Source organism: Agelaius tricolor, unplaced genomic scaffold (assembly GCF_023055355.1).
Source record: "Agelaius tricolor isolate 1412-34295 unplaced genomic scaffold, bAgeTri1.0.p SCAF_13, whole genome shotgun sequence".
In the NCBI taxonomy this organism is placed as follows: Eukaryota; Metazoa; Chordata; class Aves; order Passeriformes; family Icteridae; genus Agelaius; species Agelaius tricolor.
In genome coordinates this window covers 6,326,681-6,348,522 of record NW_027269273.1, presented here as the reverse complement: position 1 = coordinate 6,348,522, position 21,842 = coordinate 6,326,681, and the positions used below count along the sequence as shown (strand labels likewise).

General features: G+C 45.5%; 1 protein-coding gene across 3 annotated transcripts in view; it reads left to right on the top strand.

The window, feature by feature from the left end:
* PCDH15 (protocadherin related 15) overlaps window positions 1-21,842 on the top strand; it is a 642,625-nt gene that overhangs the window by 255,540 nt on the left and 365,243 nt on the right. For all 3 annotated transcript variants that reach the window (XM_071438580.1, XM_071438579.1, XM_071438578.1), the window contains exon 4: window positions 9,333-9,380. The gene's annotated coding sequence lies outside the window, so the exon portion shown is untranslated. The remainder of the gene's footprint in view (window positions 1-9,332; window positions 9,381-21,842) is intronic.

Genomic DNA, 21,842 nt, shown 5'->3' with positions numbered 1-21,842 from the left:
CTTCAAATGACTCCTTTGATAAGAAACATGGGAATTTTTTAAGCTGGATATTCTCTAATAATGTTGAAGAAAATGCCTTGAACCCCAACTTATGGTATGCAGGGAAAAATCTAAAATTAAACCTCAATGACACCTTGAAGACCACCTCTGCAGCTGACACTTGTTTGTCTCACTGGAATATGAATCTGAACAACTCCAGGCTTGCTAAGCTTTAATGTGAGCATTATGTATTAATGCTACAGCTTCAATTCAGATCTCATTTACAGGAATGTCAGGAAATAGCTGAAACTTCTTTGCATACTTAAAAGGTTTGCTGGATTGGCTGGTTCATAAGCACTGGAAATCCCACAGGTATTGCTTTGTCTTTGTGAATTAAGTAGAGAAACACAAAATTCAGGATCTCAAAGTGCAGGCCTACAGGGACCTGTGGCTGCAGGAGACAGAAATAGTCCTGAACTTTTCCAGACTTGGGATCAAATCTGATTAAGACCAAATAAGTTGAAGCAGGCTTTAGCACCCCCCAGCAGCAGGACTGCCAAGGTGTAAAACAGCGCTCAGGTCCTGGGATTTCATTCTGTGTGACACAATGTACAAACTCCTCAAGATATCTCTTGGTTTTAATAGTATTTTGGAACTTAGTAAAAAATTAAAATTGACTTTTTCTATTATCTCCCAACCAGAAGCCCTAGAAATAGATTGTGGTTTTTCCTCAGGAAGTTATTCAAATTTAAAGGCTAAAATTATTATGCTTGTATCGTGCTGTTGAATAATGCTGCAAGTGTTGAAATGATGCAAACTAGACCTGGTGTGGGTACAGTTTGAAGCCCCAGTGTCCAAACCAGGAGGAATTGACACAGGATTGTGTGCAACCAGGGAGGAGAGCCCCCAGGCTGTGTGGGCAATGTGCTCAGGGCTGGGCAGTGCCCAGGGCAGAAGTTGTGCCTCCTGTGCAGGGCAATTGCTGGGCTCAGGCCCTGCCCGTGGCTCTGGGGCCATTGCTGGGCCCCGGAGCAGAGCCTGGGCCCTGCTCTGCCCCTCCCTGCAGCCAGGGCCAGCCAGGCCTGAGGGCCCCTCTCAGCTGGGGCTCCTCTCCAGGCTGAGCAGCCCCAGCTCCCTCAGCCTTGCCTGGGCACCCACAGCCTCCAGGCCCTTGCTCAGCTCCAGCAGCTCCTGGCCCTGCTGTGCTCAGCATCCAGAGCTGGACACAGCACTCCAGAGGTGCCTGCAGGGCTGCCCCAGGGCCAGGGTCCCTCCCTGCCCTGCTGCCAATGCTCTGCTGCTGCCCCAGGCTCCATTGGCCTCCTTGGGCCAGGACACTCTGAGGGCTCAGGGACAGCTCGGTGTCCCCCAGGACACTCTGAGGGCACAGGGACAGCTCGGTGTCCCCAGGACACTCTGAGGGCACAGGGACAGCTCGGTGTCCCCCAGGACACTCTGAGGGCACAGGGACAGCTCGGTGTCCCCCAGGACACTCTGAGGGCACAGGGACAGCTCGGTGTCCCCCAGGACACTCTGAGGGCACAGGGACAGCTCGGTGTCCCCCAGGACACTCTGAGGGCACAGGGACAGCTCGGTGTCCCCCAGGACACTCTGAGGGCACAGGGACAGCTCGGTGTCCCCCAGGACACTCTGAGGGCACAGGGACAGCTCGGTGTCCCCAGGACACTCGTGAGGGCACAGGGACAGCTCGGTGTCCCCCAGGACACTCTGCTGGTTCAGGGACAGCTCGGTGTCCTCCAAGTCCTTCCCCACAGAGCTGCTCCAGCAGGTCCCTGCTGTGCTGGTTCCTGAGACTGCTCCTCCACCACCACTGATGAGCAATTTAAACAATCCTGGGCCCCCCTGAATTTAACTTTGGTGACAGCACTAGTGACAGGCTTGTAGGTAATTTAAAGTGCAGCTCTGGAAAGATTTCTGGGCATTCATACCCATAAAGTCACTTCTTGTGTGTTATCCTTAACAGGAATGGCCTTGTAGATACCCCCTTGCTTTCAGGTGCCAAAGTTCTTGCAGATCTGGGTGCTATTTTGAGCATTAAAGTCCATGAGTTTGTAATTTGGTCTTTAGTTTTGTTTTTCAGTGGATAGAGTGTAGAGTGCTGATGGAGGAAAAACAGGTGGGAATGCCTGTGTCTGGAGACATAAATCTGTTCATTGCTGAAGGTTTCCTTGAATAGTTCTGTGTAAGTGGGAAAAATATTAACCAAGCCAAACACAGCCTAAAATGGGATTACATAAATATTACACAAAAAACATTACACACACCGGGGGATGAAAGACTGTGGGAGCCTTTACACCTCAACATACTGTTCAGGCATTCCTGAGCCTTATTATGCTGGAGAGTAGGAGGGAAATTTCAGGAGGACAGGGATGAGTATGAAAAATGTGGATGAGCATCCCTTTGTTTAAAAAGCACGGTGTAATTATGTTGTGCAAGTTCATGGCAGTCCTATTTCAAAACTCCTTCTGAGCTGTGGGAGCGCCCAGAGTGAAAATGAGGGATTGTGTCTGTAAGATCCAAGCTCTGGTTGAGCCCAGCTTGGGGCTGAAACCACAGCCTTGTGTTTATGGCCCAGGAGCATCTGCAGCTCCATGTTTGCACAGACAAATCCCAAATCTTTTCCTGTCCTGTGTGGGTTTTGCATTTGGTGCCTCTTACAGTCAGTTTGTAAGTGCAGAAATGTGGATTTGATTGAACCCTACATCTGGTGCAGACCTAAATTCCCCTGAGGATTGAGGTTTGAAATGCACACTGGGGTGGGTTAGGTATCCCATCTTTCCAGAGTGCAAAAGCTGTTCCCAGTTTCTCCCTGTCTGTGCTGAGAAGGACAACGTGCAGCTCCCCACTGCTGTCCCTGCATTTCCACCTCCCCAAACCCCACAACTGTGGAGCTTCCAGGGTTTCTTCCCAAATGAACCCATCCCTTCCACTCGTTTGGCTGTGATGGAAGCAGATTTGGAGCAGTGCGTGGTCTGTGCTCCCAGCAGGGCTGGGGGCGTGGGAGCCTGGCCAGAACAGAGTGAGGAGCAGCTGGACGTGGGCAGGGACACACATGGGCACTGCCAGCTTGGCACTTGGTGGAGCTGGAGCTGCTGAGGACAGATCCATGAGTTCTGCTTCTCCCTGGGTTTCTCTCCAGCTTCCTGATCAATACAAGGTTTCAGAGCAAAGGGCTCTCACTGTGTTTTCTGCTTTTAGAAAGAAGTGAGGATTAAGAGAGCTAAAGCCATTACAGCCTGTATTAGCTAGAGAAAATATATTTTTGATGTTTCTCCTCATGCCAAACCATTGGGGTTCTCTGTGGCATTCACATTCCCTGATAAAATCCCTTCACCCAGGATTTTTCTCCTGGGGAGCTGAGAAGCCTCAGAGAAAAGGAAAACAATTCTTATCTCATTTGCTTCTCCTGTGTTGTGCTCATGTGGAATGTTTTTGGAGATTGTTTACCCACAGGTGATTGTTCCATTGGATTCTGCTGTGAGTTGTTTTCACTCTTTGGCCAATCAGGGCCAAGCTGTGTCAGGACTCTGGAAAGAGTCACAGGTTTTCATTATCTTTTGAGCATTTAGGAATTTTCTTTTCTGTGCTCTTTAGTATAGCTTAGTATAGTATTCTTTAATATAATAGAGTATTATAAAGTGATAAATTAGCCTTCTGAGAACATGGAGTCAAATACATCATTCCTGTCTTCGTCAGGGCATTCCCAGCAAATACAGCAATGCTCCTTGTTGGAGGACACATTTCTTTTGTGCTTTAATACATGTTCCAAAAGCAATATGATGGAGAGGAACAAGACAGTGCCCCTCTGCTACCTGCACACCACATCCCAGGGATGGGAGTGTTCATCTGGAGAAGAGAAGGTTCTGGGGACAACTCAGAGCCCCTTCCAGGGCCTAAAGGGTCTCCAGGAGAGCTGGAGAGGGACTGGGGACAAGGGATGGAAGGACAGGACACAGGGAATGGCTCCCACTGCCAGAGGGCAGGGCTGGATGGGACATTGGGAATGAGGAATTGTTCCCTGGCAGGGTGGGCAGGCCCTGGCACAGGGTGCCCAGAGCAGCTGGGGCTGCCCCTGCATCCCTGGCAGTGCCCAAGGCCAGGTTAGGGTAGGACTAGATGGCCTTTAAGGTCCTTTACCACCCAAACCAATCTGTGCTTCTACAAAGCAATTCAAATCCTCACTTCTTGGAATTCTTAGCTCCTGGCCAGGCTGTCGCACTCGACATCTTGCAGCAGAGCATCCCTGTCATCTGTTGGGTGGGTTATGAACCTCCCACACGTCAAGTTTTCAAAAATCTGGAAAGTTCAGTGTCTTATTCAATTCCATTTTCTGCTCTGATTTATCAGGATGCTGCACTGGACGTTGAGGTTCCATGTTGAGCAGCTTGAAATCCCTAAAAACCAAAAGTTTTCCGAGGCAGTGTGGAATTTTGAACAAACTGCCCTTAGGAAAAAATCCCTAAGTCTTTTTAAAACTGCTTTGGAGGTTTAATTTTATCATAAGCAGTAAATTCTTTAAATACACTTGAGATGCAATTGTGAGTTTGTGTGGCAAAGAGCACAGAAAAGAAAAGAGAACTTGGATTTTCATTTTGGAATTCAATCACTGCTCCCATGTGCAGCCAAGCAAGTTCCACCAGCTGGGTGAGAGCAGCATTTCCATGCAGTAGAAACAGAGGCAGACATAAATATATATGAAATGTACTCAGAAAACATGAAATAATGCGAAAACAAATCTTACTTTGACTCAAGCTTACTTCCCATTGCCAAGAAAAACATGACTGGGTTGATTTTTCAACAAAAAAAAGTTGGCACTAAATCAGATTTTTATGGCTTCAATTTGACAAGAAAACTTTTAATAAAAATGCCAGGGTAGTACCCTTTACTTATTTGTACTGTTTGATGGAGCCTTTTTGGAAGATGGTTGTTTTCCAAGAGGTTTTAGGAACAAAAGCTGTATTTATTTTTTTAACCAGTAAATTTGTGTGTATTTGAGTGTATATTTACCAGTAAATTTGTAATATACAAGTGTATATTTATAACTGAAACCTGGAGCAGATGAGTATTAGTTGTATTATTTCTAGAGGACATAGTTGCATTTGTGTTTTTTTTTCTACTGAAAACTTTTAACACGATTTTCAGACAAAACCAAACCCTAGTTTTTGCTGCAGTCAGGGAGAAAAAAATGTTGAAAGCAAAGGAATTCTGCTGCCCCCACCCCAACCAATTTTGGTTCATGAATGTGCCTTGCAAGCAGCAAAAAATGGGAGAGGTTTGTCTTTGCAGAAAGCAGATTCTGTGAATATTTCAAGGCCTGATCAGTACTATTTAAGTTCTTGAGTTAGGGATAAAAATTTCTAAAATTCTGCATCAAAATGCCAGGTGAGCAACTGAGAGAAGCACAGAGATGGATTTTGCTAGGGGTGATAGAGGAAAATGTACACACTGTAAGCATCATTACAGGTAACACTGGCCTAATTAAAATGAAGAGGGTAATTTTCCAAGCTGCAGGAGAGATTTAGGAGTCTTGCTTCATGAAAAATGTCAATTTGCTTTCCTTAGCTGAGGTAATACTGGTCTTCATGCTGCTTTTTAACATTTCTGAGTGCTTGCATGAGTTACTTCTCCGGGTGGAGAGGAGGCTGAGTGGATATATCATGCTGGGGAGAAATAGGTAAACTTCAGGGAGAAACAAATAGGGCAAGGCCAAGAAATTAACAAAGTGATCTTTTTCTAAATTCCCAACTGATGGTGCCTGTGGAGGGCAGGAGGGTTCAGGTAGGGTCAGACTGGGAGGGAGCTTTGAGGGCCTCTTTGGAGAGGTGTAAGCACCAAAACCCCAGAGCCCTGACTTTAAACCCTAAACCTCATCCCCCTCTCTCATCCCATTCCCATAATCCAATTCCTGAGCCCCCTGTTTTCATCACAGAATCATGGAATGGTTGAGGTTGGAAGGGACACCCAAGGTCATCCAGTTCCATGGGCAGGGACACCTTCCACTGTCCCAGGCTGTTCCAAGCCCCATCCAGCCTGACCTCGGACCCTTCCAGCACAGAGCTGCCAAACTGCATCTTGAACCCACCTAAGCTTTTCCCACTGAATGCCAGGGTGGTTTGGGTTGGAAGGGACCCTAAATCCCATCCAGTGCCACCCCTGCCATGGCAGGGACACCTTCCACTGTCCCAGGCTGCTCCAAGCCCCAGAGTCCAGCCTGGCCTTGGGCACTGCCAGGGATGCAGGGGCAGCCCCAGCTGCTCTGGGCACCCTGTGCCAGGGCCTGCCCACCCTGCCAGGGAACAATTCCTCATTCCCAAAATTCCATCCATCCCTGCCCTCTGGCACTGGGAAACCATTCCCTGTGTCCTGTCCTTCCATCCCTTGTCCCAGGTCCCTCACCAGCCCTCTTGGAGCCCCTTTAGGCCCTGGAATGGACTTGGAGGTCTCTCTGAAGCCTTCTCTTCTCCAGGTGAACACTTCCAGATCTCCCAGCCTTTCCATCCCTTTAATCATCTCCATGGCCCTTAAAAAGGAGAAGGCTGCCCTCAAAAATGAGAATCTCAGGAATGCATCGAAATAACGCTTCAGATGTAATGATGAGAATTGTTTTTTTCAGGCAGTTGCCAATTGTAGAACTTAGGTTATTCTTTAATTTCAGCCTGGAATATGCAGATAGTGAGCACAATTATTCTAATGCCATTGGTGCTTATTCTTGTTTATTAAGTTTTGGATTAGTTCTGTGTGGTTTTGTGCCTTTAAATGAGGAAACTAAAGCAGATTTGGTGTCCGGTGGGCACCAAATGCTCTGCTCCCACCAACAGGGATGTGAGAGCCTGAGGGGGGACTGTTTCTTCCAGGGGGAGTGTAACATGCAAAGTGAACCCCAAAATTATAGACAGTGTGGATGAAGTGGATCCAGCAGTTCTTGCTTTCACCTGCTTCTTTCACACCAAAGCCCAAAGTTCTGTCATCACTTTCCAGGGAAACTCAGCATTGAAGACGCTGGCTCTATTTCCAACATTAAAATACAAACCAATACCTATCCCAACAGCCTATATTTTTTTTTTTTTTTTTGTCTGCAAAACAATCTCCAGAGCTCCAAGCCCTTGCTGATTAGAGGAGAAGTGTTCTGCAGTGTGTGAACAACACACAGCATGATGCATCTTCATTACCAAAATTCACAATGACAATCATTTATCATAAAAGCTGCTGACAATGGGCATTAATCTCTGAGTAAAGCAAGGATGAAACACTGTTGTCATGGCAGTGGAATTCATTTAGTACCTCTCATCCATGCCTGAGGGACTGGGAATTCTCTGGGCAAAGCAATTGCAGCCTTAGCAGTGTGGATTTTTGGGGGTGGAATCCAGAGGTGACCACACTGCTGGCAGAAGGTGCCTGTGTTTCACACAGCCCAGAGCAGCTTCCCTCCCATCCTCAGCTTTGGAATGGACCTTAAAAACCTCCTATCCCACCCCCTGCCATGGCAGGGACACCTTCCACTGTCCCAGGCTGCTCCAGCCTGGCCTTGGGCACTGCCAGGGATGCAGGGGCAGCCCCAGCTGCTCTGGGCACCCTGTGCCAGGGCCTGCCCACCCTGCCAGGGAACAATTCCTCATTGCCAATATCCCACCCAGCCCTGCCCTCTGGCACTGGGAGCCATTCCCTGTGTCCTGTCTCTCCATGCCTTGTCCCAAGTCCCTCTCCAGCTCCCTTGGAGCCCCTTTAGGCACTGAAATGAACTTGGAGGTCTCTCTGGAGCCTTCTCTTCTCCAGCTCTGTGTAAAGCAGGGAATAGGAATTCTTTCAGGTGGAAGTTTCAGCTGAATATTTCTATGCTGGAAACATTTATTTCTTTTTTTAAATTATATTTGAACTGTTGGGTGTCTTCAGAAATGCAAACAAATATCTGCTGTAATGAACTGTGTGCTGTCTGTGCCTTATTTTTGTCTGGTTGTACTTCTTTCTTTTTGTATATATGTATTTATATATAGAAGAGATAAATGGTTTGGTCAAGCAGACCTGGGAAGAGTGATGCACTCCCACACACATCTGGTGTCTTGTTACTGAGGCTTTACCCATTTATACTCAGTTAAATTCTGAAGGCTATGAAAATACCGTGTTGTTTCCCCTTATGGAATATTTTGTTGCAAGTCCACACAACATGCACGTATTTCCCCAAATTTCCATCAGCCTTCAAAGCTGGGAGTTAGCTCCTAAATCTCACTGCCCAGTGTAGTGTGGATTTATTCCACCTCAGAACAAGGCAGCAGATTTTGTTGGGTTATTGCAAAGCAAACTGTGTGTGCCTAAAATTCCCTGTTTCTGCTTGGAGAGCATGGCAAGCTGGCTAATTTCAATGGAATGTGGATTCTGTGCTGAGCAGCCCAGACAGGAGAAGGCTGCAGGGAGAAATCAGAGCCCCTTGCAGGGCCTAAAGGGGCTAAAAAAGAGCTGGAGAGGGAATTGGGACTTGGGATAGAGGGGTAGGACACAGGGAATGGCTTCCCACTGCCAGAGGGCAAGGGATGAATGGGATATTGGGAAGGAATTATATGTATTATATGGTTTTTTCTCAAAAGCAAAAGGTGAAATTAGCCCAGCACCTGGGCAATTTAATTTCCAAGCCCCCCAAATAACACATTTCAAGGTGCCTCCCACTTTTCTAGGTGTCTCCCTCCCTGTTTGGAGCCCTGGGGTCTCTGCCCTGTATTTCCCTTTGTTGCTGGGAGAAAGGAGAAACCTCCAACCCAGTCCATGCCTGGAGGCCCAAATGCTTCCTGGATTTTCCTGAATTCCTCCATGGCACAGTCTCAGTTGGATAAACACTGGAGAAGCAGCCCCAAAATGCCCCTGCACCCCTCAGTTTTGCTCTCCATCCTTGGGATAACTCACAGACACACGGCAAAAAGGAGCTGGAAAGAGCCAGTCAGAGATTTTCCTGTTCAATATTTCATCTTGGGGAAGGGCAGAGAATATATTTGATTCAAAACAAATTACAGATAAGTGCCTGATGTGTTTTAGGGTGGGTATTTTAGAAGGATAAAACTTGTTATGAGTTTCTCCCTGGTTTCCAAGTTGACAGCCTTCATGAAAATATGTAAACTACTTTAATGAAAACCTCAGGCATTGTTTTCTTGTTATTTTTCTCATTGAAGCTACCTTTATCAGGAATAAAACAGCTGATATTGAAAGCTGTGTGTTCTGCTCTTCTCTGTTTGTTTGGGAGGTGAAAACTATTTAAAGAAAGGAAAATGTGTCAGATTAGTTGCTCTTCTTAAACAGTAATTAAGATATGAACAATATCATTAATCTTCTACTTTTTCATTTTCCAGGTGATCATCATATAATCTCTACAGCTATGGCTGAGAAGTGCAGTTAAGGTACTGTGATAATTCCCTTTTAATATGGGCATGTTTTTGCTGGAAATTGTTCCCAAAATCCTCTCTTGAATATTTGTAATAATCTGTGTTCCTTGAGGCTGAGTTCACCCCTGATGGTTTTCATTTGCCACTTTGCCCGCTGCACTTCTTGAAAATGACATTATTTTTTCTTTCATTGTATTCCTTAACTTTTGCCTTCCTGGTGTTAAATTCAGGGATGTTTTAGGATGTCTGTACAGACAAACAATGAGAACCATGCTTTCATGGGGAGGGTCATGCCTTTGAAATTTCTAACTCAGAAAATGTGGTGGGGAAAGGAGGGAAAATGTGTCCTCCTGGAATGCTGGCTGCTGCTGCACACTCTGTGGCACTGAGAATTTGTTGATTGGAATCACAAGATGGAAATCAGCTCAGCAGCTCTGCTGGGCCACAGGGAAAAGAGGCTTGGTTTTGTTGGGAATGCACATCTCATGGCCAGGATTATCTCCCCTCAAGTTGTGTTTCAATTCTGGCTGGGATTTTGAACACAGAGTGGCAGGAGGGGAGGAGTAGGAGGAGGAAATGTGGCAGTTTCTTTTTTCTGGGTGCTGAACTCGGGTGCCAACATAAACTGCAATGGAACAAAAAAAAGTTATTTCTTTCCTAGGAAAAATTCATATAAAGATTCAAAACTTGATGAGCAGTATGAAACAGTTGTTCTCAAATGGCAGGAACTAATTCTTGCCAAAGAAATTGTCAGGGCAGGATTTCCATTCTCCTTCTACATCCACATCAGTTTAATGTTGCTGTCAAGGGAAGAATCTGGAAACTCATCCTTCAATTCCAATTCTCCTTTTAGTTGGGATTTTTTGTTGCTGAGTCTGTGTGATTTATTTGACTAAAGCACAGCAAAGCTCTTGGTTTTGTTAGCAACTTCCTTTGGAGATAGCGAATCCATTGCTTTTTCAATTGTTATCTCTGCTCCCTAGCAAAAAACCTTTAATGTTCATTTCCATCTGGGGATAGAATGCATTCTGATGTGAGAATACTGGGCAAAAGGAGATCCTGGAAAGTCCATGCAGATCAGCAGATTTCTTAGGTCAGGTTTGGAACAAAGAGTAATCCAGAAGGTCCTGAGTGAAAAGTGGGATAAAAGAGAAAATGCTGCTCAGCAGATGATTTGATCTGAGTACCAGGATGGTTGTTTTTGCTGAGCCAGTGAACATCTCACACTACAGAGTTGCAGGGGGCTTAAACTCTCTGGATTTATAGGCAGAATTTATTCAGTGCAGTTCCCAGAGGAAATTATTATTGAAAGAGGAGATGGTGCACATTAATACAGGATTTATAAGGAGCTGGATAAGGCAGATAAGGAGCTTGGAAAAGAGGGGATGGGACAGGATGAGGTGAGCTCCAGGTGCAGGGGAGGAATCAGAAGCATTCCTGAGGGACAGGTCTCATGAAGAGCCCTCTCTAATGCTCCTTAAGTGACCTTGGAACAAGGTCTTTGATGCAGGTTTTGAAACCCCTGTAATGCCACGAAGGACACAAGAATTTCACAAAAGAATTTTGTGGACTTTATGGATTAGTAGAACAAATGCAACATAAAATTTATTAATCATAAGCCATTGTGTTAGGGACTAAGAGCAGGGGGCTGTTGTAAACAAAACAAGAGCCTCAGCATATGGAAGTTCAACTTATTTTTCAGGGAAAGTGTTTGATTGTAGCATGTAGCTGAAGCTTTCACAACTCCAGAATTTGCCAGGACACCTGTTCCTCCAAGAGCTGCCATTTCCTCTAAATAGTTCAGAGCCTAGGTATGTTATAAAGTTAGAATAAATAAAATTTTAGATCTAAAATATCAAGTTCTGAACCTGATTCCATCAAGTGTAAATTGGTGCAGGTGTGAAGCCAACCTTTGCCTGGGGAGTAGGAGGAAGGTGCCAGACTAGCAAGAAGTGGGTTATTGTAGCAGCCTTGGAACTGATTTTCATGGAACCAGCCCATCTGCCTCCTCCTCTCCAAAAATCCCCAAACAAACCAAAAAATGGAACCAAGCCAGGGTGGATCTCAGGCTCTAAGTGAGCAGTCCTGTTCCTCAAGGGAGGAAACCTCCATTAGGGTAGGAGAACTGCAGCAGCTCAGCCACTGGGACAGAGCTGGGGCAGAGCCCTCCCAAGGGGAGCTCCAGAGGGAGCTCTTCTAGTTCCATGCCCCTGCCATGGGCAGGGACACCTTCCACTGTCCCAAGCTGCTCCAAGCCCTGTCCAAACCTGGCCTTGGGCACTGCCAGGGATGGGAAATCTTAGTACAGCCCCACCTGCAGAGTAGCATGCCCAGACTGATACCAAATGATCATTAAAAGGAGCAAATGAGCCCCAAAATGGGTCTTCATCAGTGGAACAGGAGTAGATCATCACGAGTATGCTGTGCTGTGTCCAACCCTCTGAGGATTTGGGATTAAAGCCAAAAGGATGAGAAAGAAAAAGAATGCTCTACAAAACAGTGAAAAAAATTGGTCAAAAGCTAGGAAGCAGAAGGTTGGAGTAACTGAGCAGTTTCCCGAGTGAGAGGATGACAGCAGCACAGTCTCCAAGGAATCTGCACAAACCTGTGATACTCAACTGATAAATGAGCTGCGAAAGACACGGGGTGTGCTGCCAGTGCTTCCTCCAGAGCACTGGAGCTAGCTGAGTGCTGACTGTGGCAAACTGCAGCAGGATTGAGGCAGAATTAACTGCTGGGCAAGGCAGTGGCAGCTGAAATCCTACAGAGGTAGATGCAAAGGGAAGAAGAATTCCTTCCACAGGTGATGTGTGCTGAGCTGGGCATTGCCGCTCGCCAGCCAAGGGCTGTAAAATACAAAAGATGCCTCTCCCAGAATCATCATCAAGGAATCATCCCAGAATGGTCTGGCTTGGAAAGGCCCCCTGCCACGGGCAGGGACACCTTCCAATATCCCAGGTTGTTCCAAGCCCTGTCCAACCTGGCCTGGAACCCTTCCAAGGGATCCAGGGGCAGCCACAGCTTCTCTGTTCCATCTTAGGAACAATCCTGTTCCTGTTCCATGAACTTTAGTTCTGGAAGTTTCACAGCAGGGCCTGAAAAACAGCAATCCTTTTTGTTAAGGAAGTGAATGAGCTGCAAGTCTTTGGGGTCAGTTGGAAGTTTAGGGAAATTGTCCCATGGGATGAATATCTCTGCTCTTCCTTAGGAGCTGCTTCTATCAGGGAGGGATTTCTGGATTTGTTGGACTCCCCTGTGAAGGGACTGTTTGTAACTTGTCTTGGGGCTTAAAATGGGAGGAGCAAGGAACCACTGTTTATGGAGATCCTAAAAAATCCCAACTCTTGTAAAAGAGTTGGATGAAAGAATGAAAGAAGCAGATTAAAAGAATGAAATTATCAGGAGACCCTTAATGATGTGAGCCAACACATTTTCTTCAACTTGGTTTTAATAATTTAATAAATTAAGCAGTGCAAAATATTTTCCTACACTGAGGTGTCTCATTGCAAACCCAGTGTTGATATTTTTGTTGGGAATCAAAAACTTATCAGGACTGGAAACTAATTTTTTTCTGTTGTAGTTGTTGTTGCTGTTTCAAAATAAAAGAAGGCTGTAACATTGTGGAGATTTAAAAAACAAACAGAAAACTGTGTGCAAGTAATAAGATGGAAAATGGTGTCACTGTTACATCTAACAGGGCCCATTAAGGACAGATGTTCCCAGAGAACAGATATCCATTAGAACACGATGGAAAGTGGGAGATTTTGAAAGGGAGCCAGAACCTACAGATGGGAACTTTAAATAAATAAAAATCAACTTGTAAGTAGCCAGCATAAATAATGCAGGGGATGTGTAACATGTTCTGGATTAGTCAGAGCAGCAGACAGACAGTCCCTGCATTCCCAACGGGCTGGAAGGGATGGAGCAGATCAGCTGAGAGGGAGTCAGAGCCTCTGGGACAAAAGGGATGTCAGGACTCCAGGAAAGAGCAAAGACTTGGCAGAACTGGTTGTTTGAACAGTGGTTTTTCTCTCTCTGGTACTGTCCAAGAGTTAGTTTGGGGATGCTCCATCCCATGGGGGTTCTTTGGTCTGTGTTGAAGATAAACAAAGGTGAAAAGAGAAGGACATTGCATGTTTGAGTGTATGAAGTGATAAAAGATAGGTAAAAAGAGTCCTCCCAGTTGGTCCAACTTTTTCATTTGTTTCTTACCAGAGGAAGTTTTTTGGGCAGAGTAGCACGAACAAAGAGTCACCTTTAGGGAGTGGCTCCTACAGTGTCCCACCAAGCCCCAGGTGACCTCAGTGGCAACAGAGGGCAAGTGCTTTGCTAACCACACATCAAAAGTGTTTGGGGATTGCTGATTTTAAGAAACCAGCCACAAGACTGAGAACAATTTTAATGTCCAAGCAACAATGAAGACAGTGTTCCCTTGGAAAGACCCCCCACACTGACAGGCAGACTGTGCTGGTTGGGAAACAGAGGACAACTGTGAGAAGGAGGTGCTGAAGCTCTGTGTGTCCCAATCTTGAGGAGGTGCTGAAGCTCTGTGTGTCCCAGTCTTGAGGAGGTGGTGATGCTCTGTGTGTCCCAACTGGCTGTTGTCCTGCTCTGAGGAGAGAAACAAGTTAGCTTTGGACACAGAGAACCAGCAGCCTTGGGTGAGGAGAGATGAAATTGTGGTTTTTGCAGCAATGTGGTGACCTCTCTTTTGAATGGGAATGCAACTTCTCAGTTTTGTGTAGCTTTTGCCCCTCTCCAAAAAAGAAACAAAAATCCCTAATTGTGGTGCTTGCAGAGCTGTCCATCTCCTCATTTCAGCCTAAGGACATGCCTGTTGCCACCATGAGCTGTAAATGCAGTTCTGTAGCCTCTTCCACATGAAATCCATGGGAGAGCAGGAGCACCCTCAGCAGCAGAGCAGGAGACACTGAGCTGAGGGTGCAGGGACACAGCTCAAGGACAGGGCCATCCACAGGGGCTCGGGAAGTGGCTCATGGGAATCTCATGAGGTTTAACAAGGCCAAGGTGCTGCCCCTGGGTCTGGAAAATCCCAGATAAGAGCATGGTCTGGGGGAATTCTTCCCTGGCAGGGTGGGCAGGCCCTGGCACAGGGTACCCAGAGCAGCTGGGGCTGCCCCTGCATCCCTGGCAGTGCCCAAGGCCAGGCTGGATGGGGCTTGGAGCAGCCTGGGACAGTGGAAGGTGTCCCTACCCATGGCACTGAATAGGCTTTGAGGTCCCTTCCAGCCCAAAACATGAGTGATTGTGTAATTTCTGTTTTCCATTCCCTTAATGTCTTGCTTGTTTTTGTGCATCCCAGCTCTCCAGTTACACATTACCAAGAAAATATCTGTATATGTTCCAGCTCTCACACACCATGGGTAAAATAGTGTCATTAAAGGAAGCCATTTAGAACCCCATGTTATTAAATAAATGCTTTCTGATAAACATCCTGATAGGGGCTTGATGCAAGAGGGAAGTTGCTGGCAAAAGTGTGTCATAAACCAGCAACTTCACATTAATTAACAGAGAAGGAAGAAGGCTTTGCATTTCCTTATGCCAAAAACCAGCGTGAAGAAATTATTTTAAACAACTTCAGCTTCTCAGTGAAACCTTGTGTCTGGTGAAATCACCTGGCTTGATTTTAAAAAATGGATTCTATGAAATCTCCGATGCATCATTGAAGTGATTTGATTTTATAAGAGGCTGTGACTTTTTGGTCTCTGGCAGTTTGAGTGATCTGGGAATCAGATATTTGCACTCTGCACAACTCCCTGCCAGGAGGGGACAGCCAGGGGGGGTCGGGCTGTGCTGCCAGGGAACAGGGACAGGACAAGGGCAAAGGGCCTCAAGCTGGGCCAGGGGAGGCTCAGCTTGGACAGCAGCAGCAATTTCTGCATGCAAAGGGTGCTCAGGCCTTGGCAGGGGCTGCCCAGGGAGCTTTGCAGTGCCCAGCCCTGTAGGTGTTAAAAAATGTGTGAATGTGGCACTTAAGGACATGGTTAGTGGTGAACATCATGGTGGCTCTGGTTGGTGGTTGGACCTGATGATCTAAAGGTCTTTTCCAACCTTAGTGAGTCTAAGATACTCTCTGACTTCCCTTGTGTTGCTGTGTTAGATGCCAGGCCAGTGTGTTCAAGGGATCTTAAGGGCAAGACTGTCCCTTGTTACAACAATAAGGGCTTTATTCTTCAGAAATTAGGATTATTTGGATACATTTTGCTGCAGGAAGCTGCATTGCTGCTGTGTCTCCCCTCAAAGCAGTGGTTCTGGCACATTAAAAATGGTGTTTCAGTGCAGTGCTGTTTTCATCTGTCTCCCCAACTAACCCCAGAGCCTGATTTCTCCAGCCACAAATTTTCCTTATTTTCACCATCCCATCTCAATTCACTGCACTAAAACAATGCCAAAAGGAACAAAATGTTGGGTTGTACTGTTGATCATGGCGGTGGGAGCCAGCCAGGCAGCAGGATTGCCTTTGCCATAATGTCACTTCATTATAAAATTAGTGATTATTGGGGTTTCCAAGAAGAGGGGTGAAGCAGAGAAACACAAGTTTGTGTTGTGGTTTAACTCTATCCCAGCCAAAACCAGGAGAGGATGGTTTTTAAGGGTATTTAAAATTGGTGGAAAAGAGGTGCCAGTAAGAGACATTCCCATGTGGAAGTCAGAGTGGATTTGGCAGTTTTGACTCCCTCAAGAGGAGTAGAATCCAAACCTGAGCTTGTGCATGGTCACTCCTTGGAGGACAATGCTCTTCAATTCCTGATTTTATTTTCTGGATATATTTATGTCTGTATGTTAAAGAAATGAATCCCTTTGAAGAATCTTTTTTTGATTAAGGCTGGGGCTGGTCTTTCCTTGGTTAAAGCCTTCCATTATTATTTCTGTGGATAGTGTAAAAGCCTTCCCTGACTTAAGAGTAGAATCCTTCCCCAGGAAGAATAAATAACATGCACACTGACCTTTCAGTCTCAAGGAGAGTGTCTGCTTAAGAACTTCACACCTCCTTGCCTCAGTGCAGGTTAACATTTGCAAGGTTGATAAGTTGGTTATTTGGATGTAAATCGACAGGAAAGGAAAGCCACTTTCAGTAGTTATGATAAGAGTCCATTTTTTCTCAGTTTAATTTAAAATAATGGACAGTACATCACAGAAACTCACCATCACCACCTAATTTAAATAGTGGCTGCTGTTATGTATCAGTCTGGAGGTTTGAAAAGGAAAAGAATTAAAATTTATTTGAATAAAGAGGATGAAAATCCCTATCAGGGACTTTTCTCACTATGCCTTAGAGCATCTTTGCAAGCAGCTCTGTGTGGTGGTAGTATTTTAGGGATTAGAAGGGCCATGGAGTATGAGTCATCCTGAATTCTAATCAAGATGTGCAAGCATCTGATACAGAGAAGTGAGAAAAATGAAGGTTTAGGGGTTTTTTCCTTTATTTCTTCCACTGAAGACCGTGGATTTCATCCATGGTTCTGAGTGGTTGGCTCTGGTTATAACAGCAACGACTGCTCACACTCCTTGTTCTTGGTTTAGTCAAAGCCTCTTCCAAAATCTTTAGGAATTTGATCTGGGCAGAAGCAGGTTCATGTATTTTCATGGAATATCCTGAATTGGAAGAGATCCACAGGGATCACCTAGTCCAACTCCTGGTCCTGCCCAGACACCCCAACAATCCCATCCCATGTCTAAGAGCATTGTCCAAACCCTCCAGGAGCTCTGGCAGCCTTGGGGCTTTGCCCCTTCCCTGGGGAGCCTGGGCAGTGCCCAGCACCCTCTGGGGGAGAACCTTGCCCTGAAATCCAACCCAAACCTCCCCTGGCACAGCTCCAGCCATTGCCTGCTCCCAGAGCAGAGATGGGAGCTGTCCCTCAGGAGAAGCTGTAGGATGGTGATGTGGAACAACCTTGTGCTCTATAATTCTCCATCTTTCCATGAGCAGATCTTCTTTTTGGAGCTATGGGCCAGGTGTTACTGCCACACTGCTGTTCTGGGAAGATGAAACTCTTTGTTTAGAGGCTCCCCAGCTTATTCTGTGCTTCTGACCCTGAAGGACCAGTGGCTAATTCAGTGTGGCTTTAAACGTGATTGTTTATAAACTGGTGCTGACTGGGTAAAACTCTGCTTCTGAATCCTCCATGGTCACTGCAAACTTTGGGTCCTTAGAAAAACATTCCTTGGACTCTCTTGTTCTTAAACACACATACCTGCTCTGTGTTGGAGCTGTTCCAACTGCCTCTGGAGCTGAGGCAGAACTTGCTGTTCTGCTGGCATCCCAGCAGACTTTGAATGGGATATTCTGGAATTGTACACTTCGGAAGGCACAAGTGGGAGCATTTCACCTCTCTAGGCAGTGCCTGCACAAGGCTCCACGTTTCCTGCTCTGTTGGAGAACCCTTCCCTCTGCTCTGCTTATGGCTTCTGAGTGCAGCCTTTCTGCCTGTCCCTCTGCAGGATTTACCTGCCAAGGCCTGATCTGGGACACAGACTTTTCTGGGATGAAGCCTTTGCACTCAGCTCCCTCTTCAAACCCTTCTGGAGCATTGTCTTGGACTGGTTTTGTGTTATTTGAGGTGTGTTCTGGGCTTTGTCCCTTCACCAAGTGAGTGATGCTGGGCTCTGCATTATTCCTGTCATTCTGTAAAACAGGGATTGAGATCATACCCGAAATTAATTCCAAAGGTGGCCTGGAACTCCTGCCAGGACTGATCCACCAACTCCTAGCCCTTGCCTTGAAATTGTTGTTAGTCAGAAAAGAAGTGTTGTAATGCATAGAACATTTGCTAGACACACATTAGGCCCTCCTGGGACATTGCTACACTTTTATTTATCCAAACTTCCCTCTCTTCTCACCTCAACCTCTGCAACTTGTTATTAAATTTGTACAAAAAGAGCCTTACAGAACACATGTTTATTCATCTGGTTCAAAATTATTGGCAAGCTTCCTTCCTGAACATCAAGGCAAAGCCAACCCCATCTCCTGCAGCCTCTGAGAGCTGCAAGTCAGCACAGTGAAACAGCCCAGTGCCTTTTATGAGATGTTGTGTACTTGACAGCCAAGGCAAATGCCAAGCTTGGGAGAGCAGTAATTCAATTCCTGCCTGAGTAATACACTGAGTGTGTCACTGCTGTCCTCCAGAGAAACCTGTGACCTCTGCAGCCAGGGCCAGCTGAAAACAAAGAGGTTCCTCCTTGGAGATGAGTTTTTCAGGGTAATATCAGCAGTGTCTGAACCAACCCCCTCCACAACTGAGAGTCACCTTCCAGAGGCTTTGGAACTGGGGAATAAATGAGAGGCCATAGCTGGTCTATCTACAGAAAGACAGGAGAACTATAGTTGTTATGACAACAGAAAGGAAAGAGAAAACTGAAAAAAGGTCATTTTGGAGCAAATCCAGAGGAGGCACCAAGATGATCAGAAGGATAGAGCTGAAAGATTTGCTTGGGATAATTTCCATGCACACTTTTGTTTCAGTCCAAGGAAAATTTGCAAACTAAATTACTTTTTTCACATCAGCATTTTTCACCTAAATGTGCTTTACATATCGTAATGGGTGCTACTGTATTTAATAAATTAGCTTATTTCTAGCAGGAATGCTTTATAAATTGAATTTTATTATGGGGTAGATGAAGAATTGGGGTCCAAGAATGTGTCAAGAGTTAGGCAATTTATTCCATGAAGATTCCCACTCTGCTTTTTTGGGATAAATGCAAGATTTCTCAAAGGACACTAAAATCTCCTAAGAGTGAGAGGAAAAGAGTTTTACTTCTGTCCTTGAAGGACAGATGAACACAACCTAATGGCCTAAGATAGTGATGATGAAACTATTTTAAGGAAAAAGTTCTAAGAATAAACTAAAGGATTGCCCAAGAGACAAAGAGGTCATGGGATGAAGTGAGATCAATTCATAGCCATATTTGTGAGTTTATTATTTACTTATTGCATTAAGTAGAATGGAACTGTGATTATTCAGCTTCCATCCATATGGAAATTCCTCAAAACGTGGTGCTTTGGGTGTTAATAATGTAGTTGGAATGTGATGTTAGAGGGGTTTACAGACCCATCAGATTTCAAGTACTGCTCCTATAAAACGAATTTAAAATCAGACAGGAGTTTCTACAGGTTGTAGAATATCAACCCAAGGGGTAACTCCACTCCTCCAGCTTCCAAGAGGTGAAAAACTGTTCAAGCTGCAAATCCAACCAGTCCATCTGTGCTCTGTATTTCCTGCTTCAGGAATCTCTTACACCATCTGCACCTGATCATTGGAAGGACATTTCACAGCTGAAATGGTGACTGGCAGTGGGAAACATGGATGTGCAAGGCCTAAATTCACATCTCATTCAACAGGCCCTCTGTCCTCCTACCTTTCAGACTTCCCAGGAGCTTTTCAAATGTTAAAAGGCAGAGGAGACCAAAACAAAACATGAGCAGATACCACTTGAAAACTACAATAGGTAAAGACATCATTCCTGCTGAAGCAATGACAAAAAGCCATTGGAAAAATATCTTTTCCATGTTTCTGCCAGCCCTGTTGGGAGACTGCTGTGATGCCTGGCACTGGTTTTAGCATAAATCTTAATTTTATCTGAACACATGTAACTGATCTGCAGCTATTCCAATAAAGGAATAAAGGGATAAAGGAAGGCAGGATCACTCCTCAGCTGCACAGGATAAAGGGTCTTTAGAATGAAACTGGTCTCACCCATCAGATTCTCTAGGATATAGATTGTTCTTTTTTTATTAGAGCAAACAATGCTTCTGTCATCAACTTAACCCTTCTTGCCTTGTGCCTCCTTCCTGACTGTCCCTTTTGTCCCTGTCACCTTCACTTCAACAGGACCTCAGAGAGGACTTGACATGAGAAAATTTGGATGGTGAAAGGGGGAGACATTAAAAGGAAAGCAAATTCTCTTATGATAAGGTTTAAAATAAATTCATTTACTGGCTGGATACTGACATTTTCTCAGTTTCATCTAAATCAACAATTCTTCAAAAACTGAGTGAATTCAGTCTGAGTATTCAGTCAAATATCAGAACTGATAACCTTGGAGGTCCCTTTCATCCTGAATGATTCTATTATTCTATTGAATCCTAATTTCAGTCTGAGTGCAATTGCTTTTTTTTTTTTTTTTTGGGTTTTTTTGTTTTGTTTTGTTTTTTTGTCAGTGTCGTTATTTTATTCAGAAAAGTGCAAAAGGAAGGTTGTGCTTTCTTGCCCCTCCTAGATTGTGAATATCCTGCTATCTTGCTGCTCCTGAAAATGTGGTTGGGCTGCTTCTCTCCCATGCCTGGGAAGGGCAGGAGGAGCTGCTTGTGCTGGAGTCATGGAAAACAACAACTGTGTGCACAGAGTTTGTGGTTCAGGCAAAAATCTGCCATTTTAATGCAAAATAAGAAGAGAATCTGAATGTAACTGAGTTAAATTCTTGTAGTTTGAAATTGTGAAATGCCTTCATATAGGTACAAGGTTTGTTCTCTTTTTTTTTTCCCTTGTTGGTTTATGACAATGTTTTCTCTTAATTATCCTCTGTTTTCTAGTTGATGAAAAATAGACTAAGAATGAGCACTGATTGAAAAAGAAAAATCTCTTGAGCAGAATTGAATTAAAGCCACCTTAGCACCATTAAAGCTCCTAAGAGCCACTTTAGGGCACAGGCAGCTTCTTAGGGGCATTGGGCTTGTTTGGAGAGAGAGGGGAAATTCCACTTCTGTCTGAGATGAGGGAAAATTCAGCTGAGCTGAGGCCAGAGTCAGGGAATGGGAATGATGAAATTCCCTTACTTTTCTTCTGAAGGAAAAAAACATGTAGAATCTCCTGAAGAGTGGATATACTTAAATATCTCTCCAAAGATTTTAAACAACCATGGATCAGGAATGAAAGGTCTGATGGTGTCTTGGAGCAGAAAATGCATGTCATGGCTGGACAGTGCCCAGGCAGAAAGGGACCTGGGGGTGCTGGTGACAGCTGGCTGGACATGAGCCAGCAGAGTGCCCTGGTGGCCAAGAAGGCCAAGGGCTCCTGGCCTGGGTCAGGAATGGTGTGGCCAGCAGGAGCAGGGAGCTCATTCTGCCCCTGTACCTGGCCCTGCTGAGGGCACACCTGGAGTGCTGTGCCCAGCTCTGGCCCCTCAGGCTGGGAAGGACCTTGGGACGCTGGAGCCCATCCAGAGGAGGCAACGAGGCTGGAGAGGGGCTGGGAACACAAACCCTGTGAGGAAGCACTGAGGGAGCTGGGGGTGCTCAGCCTGGAGAAAAGGAGACTCAGGGGTGACCTCATCACTCTGTACAGCTCCTGAAAGGTGCCTGTGCTCAGCTGGGGCTGGGCTCTTTCTCCAGGCAGCACTGACACAACCAGAGGACACAGCCTTAACCTGCACCAAGGGATATATAGGTTGGATATTAGGAATAAGTTTTTTACAGAAAGGGTGATAAAGTTCTGGAATGTTCTGCCTGGGGAGGTGGTG